General features: G+C 35.7%; 1 pseudogene; it reads left to right on the top strand.

Moving 5' to 3' along the window:
* Positions 1–1,574: 1,574 nt before the first annotated feature.
* On the top strand, positions 1,575–2,202 carry LOC127561370 (homeobox protein otx5-B-like; annotated as a pseudogene).
* Positions 2,203–6,989: the final 4,787 nt, after the last annotated feature.

The following is a 6,989-nucleotide window of genomic DNA, read 5'->3' as shown; positions in this document are numbered from 1 at the left end:
AGCATTAACTAGGAGAATCAAAGAAGGTTTCATGTGGGAGGTACCACTTGAACTGAATTTTGAATGAAGTTATTGATTCTTATAGATAGGGATAAAGATATAAACAAAGGATTTTAAACTGAAAAGGGGACTTTAGATCCTAAATCCACCATTTTACAAAGGGAAAATAATGAGACCTAGTATGAAGAAGGTATATGTGATCTAAAAGAATTTATTTCCTTAGTAATATCATGTTATAGCAATTCAAGTCAAGTAAATATTCAGGTAAATGTGAACATGAGCATAGAATTTGTGTGTGTGTGTGTGTGTGTGTGTGTGTGTGTGTGTGTGTATTCAATCTATCTGCACATACCATTTATTATTCAGCAAGTCTATTATAAAGAGAGTGTTCTTTATCTTTGAACCTGCTTCCAGGTTCTTTGGGATCTGCACTTCTTTCAGGTATTTCTGGCTTCCAACTTTGAGATAGAAGATAGACAATGACAGTACCATTTCAAATTGCTGGAGGAAAAAATTCTTGGAAAAATCCAACACCAGAGTCATTGGCAGTCTCCATCATATCCCAGCCCACAGTTTGCTATGATAGACACTTTGGGTAACTTTTCTACAAGTGAGATTTAGGACTGCCTTTATTTTGGTTGATATGCTTCCTCTCTCTCAAAGGAAATGCTTCTTCATTGTGAACTTTGTGAATTTTCTCAAATTCCAAGCAGAAGAGAACTTAATAAATCTTAAAACTATTTTTAGTATAATGTGACTTCTCTTGCCTGAAAGAGTTGGATTATTTGATGAGCTGAAAACATTGTCTCATCTATAATAAAACATTCCAAATATTCTAATCTTCATCGAATTTAAAATGAAGAGTTAAGTTTCTGAAATGAATATTTATGGCTCTAGCTTAGTCCAGGAGTACTCTTTATGGGAGTCTCTCTTAATCTGAATTTTTCTCGTTGTGTCTTCTTTCTTCCAGAGAGTTTCTCACATGCTCTTACCATCACATCCCAAATCCTTCTCATGTCTCACCCTGGCTATCTGAATTTTTCTTCCTTTCATGTAGCTTTCTAGAATTCTGTCCCTCCTCTTCCTCCCTGGGTCTCTGGGACTGTGTAGGTGCTAAGGTGCTTTCCCACCTCCAGATCTTTTCCTAAAGGAGAGGCTCTATAGTTCCTCTTTTCTTTTTTTCTTCTTCGTGATTACTTGGAAGTGGTTGGTTTACTACATCCTCGACTGGCCACTCCCACCATCCCTTCAGCCTGGATCCCTGGGTCCCCGATCCTTGAATATGGTGTTCTCTGATCTCAAGTCACCCCTACCTATTTTTCAGTCAATGCATTGGCCCTGGACGCAGCTGTCTTGGAGATACTGCACTACATGACACACCCACAGCTGGCTTTTCATAAATGCTGCGGAAGCAGAGCAGAGAGCGAATCACATTCATTGGGGGTCAACTCGACATGCTGGAAGACTTTTTTGCGAAGATTCGATACCTTGATATCTTCATGGGAGAGGCTGTAGCGGGCAAAATCAACCTCTAAGAATCCCGAGTCCAGGTATGGTTTAAGAACCGCCGCTGGATGAAATGTAGCCAGCAGCAGCAGCAGCAGCAGTCAGCAGATGGAGGGATGTCCAAGGCCCGACCCACCAAGAAGAAAGGCATCTCCCCACCCCGAGGTGAAGCAGAGGCTGGCCCAAAACTGCCATCTCCGGCTTCCTTGGTCACTCCTCCTTCAGCAATAGTTTCCAAATGGAGCCTTGCCCTCTTTTCATTGCCCGACCCGATGGCGGCAATTGGAGGCTGCAGGGGACTCCTCCATCTGTACTATGATGCTGGGGCTTCCGTGGCTGCCTCCTCTGCCTGTGGGCTGACTTACACTCCTACCCCAGAAGCCTTCAGTCCCTCATCTTCGCCATGTGGGAATTACAGCTCTTTTTTTAGAGGGTCTATCCTGAAGCCCCTACTTTTCATCCATGGGGTTCCAGCTTGGAGGACCTGGTTCTTCCCTCAGCCCCCACCTGGCATAGGGCTCCATTTGGGCCAGTCTCCAGCCCTTCTGATAGATTAAAAAATTCATAGGCTGGGGGCCTAGTCCATAGGGCTACCTGGATTATAAGGGTCCCAGTAGCACCTGGAAATTCAATTTTAGCACAGCTGATTGCATGGATTATGAGCATCAGAGTTCCTGGAAATTCAGGGTCTTATAGATAAGGAAAGGGAGAGCAAAGCCCTTTCCTTTTCCATTCTAAACCAAGATTCCTTCTTTCTGAACCAGGAAATAGTTTGTGGAAAGAAAAAATATGGAAAATCTCAAATTTGGATTCAGGATCCTGTTTCCCATTTGTCATTTTTGTAACCCTCTTATTTTTAATTTTTTATTCTTTTAGATTCTAACATGCTAGGATTCCTGAGATCCTATTGAGTTGAGAGAGAACAGTGTGAGAAATGGTATAAGAACACTGGAAGGGGCAGGGAGGCTCAGTTATTGAAAGTCAAACGGACATAGTTTCAGAATATCCCCTGATGTATGGGACCATTGAGTTTCGGTTTACTCTGTTCCAGAATGGGTTGCAGTAGATCTCAAGGTTTCCTTTCAATTTGTGTCCATAGGAGTGTAAACGGCTCCCTTGGAAATATCTTTTATGTATTTGATGGTGATATATTTCCAGTTGTGAAAAAAAAAAAAGTCAGCAATGTCCCACCTCTTTCCAAGTTAACCTTTCTCATGGACCTTTTCATGGGGATCTTGGGGAGTCTGGACCTGAGGGCATGATCTCACCAAATCCCATTCTCCTTCCATTCTTACCACCTAGTTAAGTTTTTGATTCATTATATAATTAGAAGACTTTTGCTGCCCTGAATTTTGTCCATTTCAATAAAAAATGAACAAAACAAAACAAAAAGACTATTTACTATTTATGAAGTTCAGAAAGAAGAGATATTTCAAAAGTTATAGGGGAGATATTTGGGAACTTATAAATGCTACATATAAACCTCAAATACCAGAAAGCATTGAAATACAACATGATAATCAATTTAACTTCTTTTTTGATATTTGATTACTCCTTCAAGTATTTTGAATTTAAACTCTCATCACCTATCAGATTCCTCGCACAGAGGCCTTAATATTAAAGGAACTAAATTATTGAGATGTGGTATGCAAAAAAGCTATCACTGAACCATGAATCTGGGATAGTTATATTTTATTTGAAAAAATAGTGTACGTAGAAGAGGACAATATAAAGCATCATATAATACAAATGTATATCTTCTCAGGAAATCTAGGAATCAGAGATAGAAAGTTTGAGAAAGATCATTTGATTGAAGATCACAGAAGGGAAAAACTAAAGTGACTTGTCATTGGATTATATTACAGATCACTGAAACAGAATGAATGCAAAGATGAAGAATTTTAAAAAAATAGATCATGAACCTGGCACAGAGAAAGGATAAGTAGTGATTGGAGACTTTAATATATAAGTATCAACTTCCAGGGGTGGAGCCAAGATAGCAGGGTAAAGTTTAGAAGCTGCTCTAGCTCTTCTACTTTCCCTCAAAAACTACATGAAACCAAGTCTCTGAACAGAATCTGAAGGAAATAGAGCACCTTCCTGCTCAAGATACATTGAAAAAACTTCAAGAAAGATCAATCTTGCTGGGATGAAAAGAGTGATCAGCTCAGATTAGATAGACTCTGGAAAAGTAGGTGATAGGATCTTAATCATAGCAAATCAGCAACTTAGACCCTCAGTCCTGGCTCAGTAAAGGCTCAAATCAGAGGGCAGCTCCCACTCCCAGCTCAGAAGGCAAATTTTGTGAAAGCAGAATGAATAGGCCAAATGACTAATAACAGCAACAATCCATAATTTCATCCAAGAAAAGGACAATAATGAGACAACATATCAAAACCTATGGGATGCAGTCAAAGAAGTTCTTAGGGGAAATTCTATATTTCTAAATAGCTACATGAATAAAATAAAGAAAGAGAAGATCAATGAATTAGGTTTGTAACGAAAAAAGCTAGAAAAAGAACAAATTTTAGAACCCTCAATTAAATACCAAATTAGAAATGTTGAAATTCAAAGAAGAGATTTACAAAATAGAAACTAAGAAAACTATTGAACCTAATAAACAAAATTAAGCATTGGGTTTATTTTAAAAAATCTAACAATATAGATAAACCTTTGGTTAATTTGATCAGAAAAAGGAAAGAGAAAAACCATTTCACCAGAATCAAAAATGAAAGGGGTGAACTAACAGCCAATGAAAAAGAAATTAAAGTAAAAATTAGGAGCTATTTTGCCCAATTCTAAGGCAGCCATTCTAACAATATAATGAAAATGGATGAATATTTACAAAAATGTAAATTGTTCAGGATGACAGAAAAGAAAAAAAATCCTTAAATAGTCCCATTTTAAAAGAAATTAAACAAGTCATTGATGAACTCCCTAAGAAAAAAATCTCCAGGGCCTGATGGAGTCACAAGTGAATTCTCCCAAGCATTTAAAGAAAAAAATTAATTTCAATACTATTAAATAAACTATTTGGGAAAAATTGGTAAGGAAAGAATACTGAGAAATTCTTTCTTCAGAGAAAGGAAATTGCGGATGAATCTCCCTAAAGAAAATTGATGTGAATAATTTAAATAAAATACTAGCAAAGAGATTATAGCAACTTATCAGTAGGATAATACACTGTGATCAAATTAGATGTATACAAGGAAGCAGGCTAGTTCAATATCAGAAAAATTATTACCATAATGTATAGTATCAATAATAAAACCAACAGAAATCATAGGATAATCTCAAAAGAGGCAGACACAGTTTTTGACAAAATACAATACCCATTCTTATTAAAAACATCAAAGAGCATAGGGATAAAGGAAGTTTTCCTTAAAAATAATAAGTAGTATTTATCTAAAACTTATAGCAAGCATTATCTGTAATGGAGAGAAACTGGACACAATCCAAATAAAATCAGGGATGGAAGAAAGGTGCATTATTCAGCATTGTACTAAAAATGATGTTGGCTTTATCAATAAGAAAAGAAAAAGAAATTAAAGGAATTAGAATAGGCAAAGAGGAAATAAAATTATCACTATTTGCATATGCTATGATGATATACTTAGAGAAGTCTAGAAAATCATCCAAAAACCTACTGGAAAATATCCACAGCTTTAGCAAAATTGAAGGATTTAAAGTAAACTTGACAAATCATCAGCATTTTTGTATATTAAGTGATATAAATATATATATATATGTGTGTGTGTGTGTGTGTGTATACAGACAGACATTTTTGTATATTGCAAAAACTAACTGAATAAAATGGGAATGGGACAAATGGAAACTAATGATTCTCTAAGTCATGAAGAGTTAATCAAACAAACTCAAAGGAATGAAAAATGGAAGAAAATGTGAAATACCTCAATAGAAAAACAGCTGACCTCAAAAATAGATCCAGAAGACACAATTTAAAAATTATCATTCTACCTCAAGATCATGACGCAAAAAAGAACCTGGAACACATTCTTTAAGAAATCTTCAGGGGAAACTGCTCCAATATTCTAGAAACAGAGAGAAATACTCATTGAAAGAATCCACCTTAAGAAAGAGATCCCACAAGGAAAACCCCAAAGAACTTTGTTTTAAAAAACTCCAAAATTACATTCCCAAGGGAAAAATGCTTGAAACTGCCAGAAAAAAAAATTCAAATATCAGGGAGCAACAGTGAGGATTACTCACAATTTGGCAGCTTATATAATAAAGAACCAAAAGGTCCATAAAACATATGGTGGAAGGCAAAATACCTGAGCTTACATCCAAGAATTTACTACCCAGAAAGAGTGAGCATTTTTCAGGGTGGCCACAGAACTTCAGTGAAGTAAGAGATGTTCAGACATTTCAAACTATATATATGTGTGTGTGTGTGTGTGTGTGTGTGTGTGTGTGTGTGTGTATGTGTGTGTGTATGTATGTATATATCTGTGTTTACATATATATATATATATAATATGTAAAAGGTTAATTTAAATTTAAAATTTACATCCCTAAATGGGAAAATGATATCTGTAACTCTTGAAAACCGCATCTGTTACTGGGACAGACAGATAGGGGAATTATATGGATAGAGGGTTTTGTTGGGAATAGACTCTGATGTGACAATATTAAAAAAAAAGACATGGGGGGAGGTCTGTGCTTGAAGAATAATAAAGGGTAGGGGTAATGGGAAAAATTAAATCACATGAACAGACACAAAAGACCTATTCCAATCTGGGAAAAGAAATGAGGAGGATGAGCATTGCCTAAACCTTGATCTCTCAGTTTTGGCTCCAAGAAGTAATAACGTAATCATTTGGATGGATATAGAAATTTTTTTAACTGTATAAAAAAGTAGGAGAAAAAGGAAAGAAAAACAGAATCCTACAGTATGTCATTTATAAGAAACACATTTGACACTGAGAGAGACAGAGTAAAGATAAAAGATGAACAGAATTTATTGTGGTTCAATTGAAGTAAAAAAAAAAAAAAAGCAGAGATAGAAATTCTGATCTCAGATAAAGCAAAAGTAAAAATAGACCTAATGAAAAGAAATAAAAAAGGAAAGTATATTTTGATAAAGTGTACTGTAAACAGTAAAATAATAATGATATTTAATGTAGATGTGCCAAATAGAGCATATAAATTCCTAAAGAAGATATTAAGTCAGTTTTAGGAAGAAATAGACAGCAAAACTGTGTTAATTGGGGACCTCAACTTTCTCCTCTCAAACAAATCTAACCAAAAATTAAACAAGAAAGAAACTAGGGAGTTTAATAGGATCCTAGAAAACTTATATATGATAGACCTCTGGAGAAAATTCAATAGAAACAGAAAGTAATACACCTTTTTCTCAGCAGTATATGGCACCTCCACAAAAATTGACAATGTATTATGACATAAAAATATAACAATCAAATGCAGAAAGGCAAAAATAGTAAGTGCTTCCTTTTGAGGCC

Source organism: Antechinus flavipes, chromosome 4 (genome assembly GCF_016432865.1).
Source record: "Antechinus flavipes isolate AdamAnt ecotype Samford, QLD, Australia chromosome 4, AdamAnt_v2, whole genome shotgun sequence".
In the NCBI taxonomy this organism is placed as follows: Eukaryota; Metazoa; Chordata; class Mammalia; order Dasyuromorphia; family Dasyuridae; genus Antechinus; species Antechinus flavipes.
This window is presented reverse-complemented; position numbering and strand designations above follow the sequence as displayed.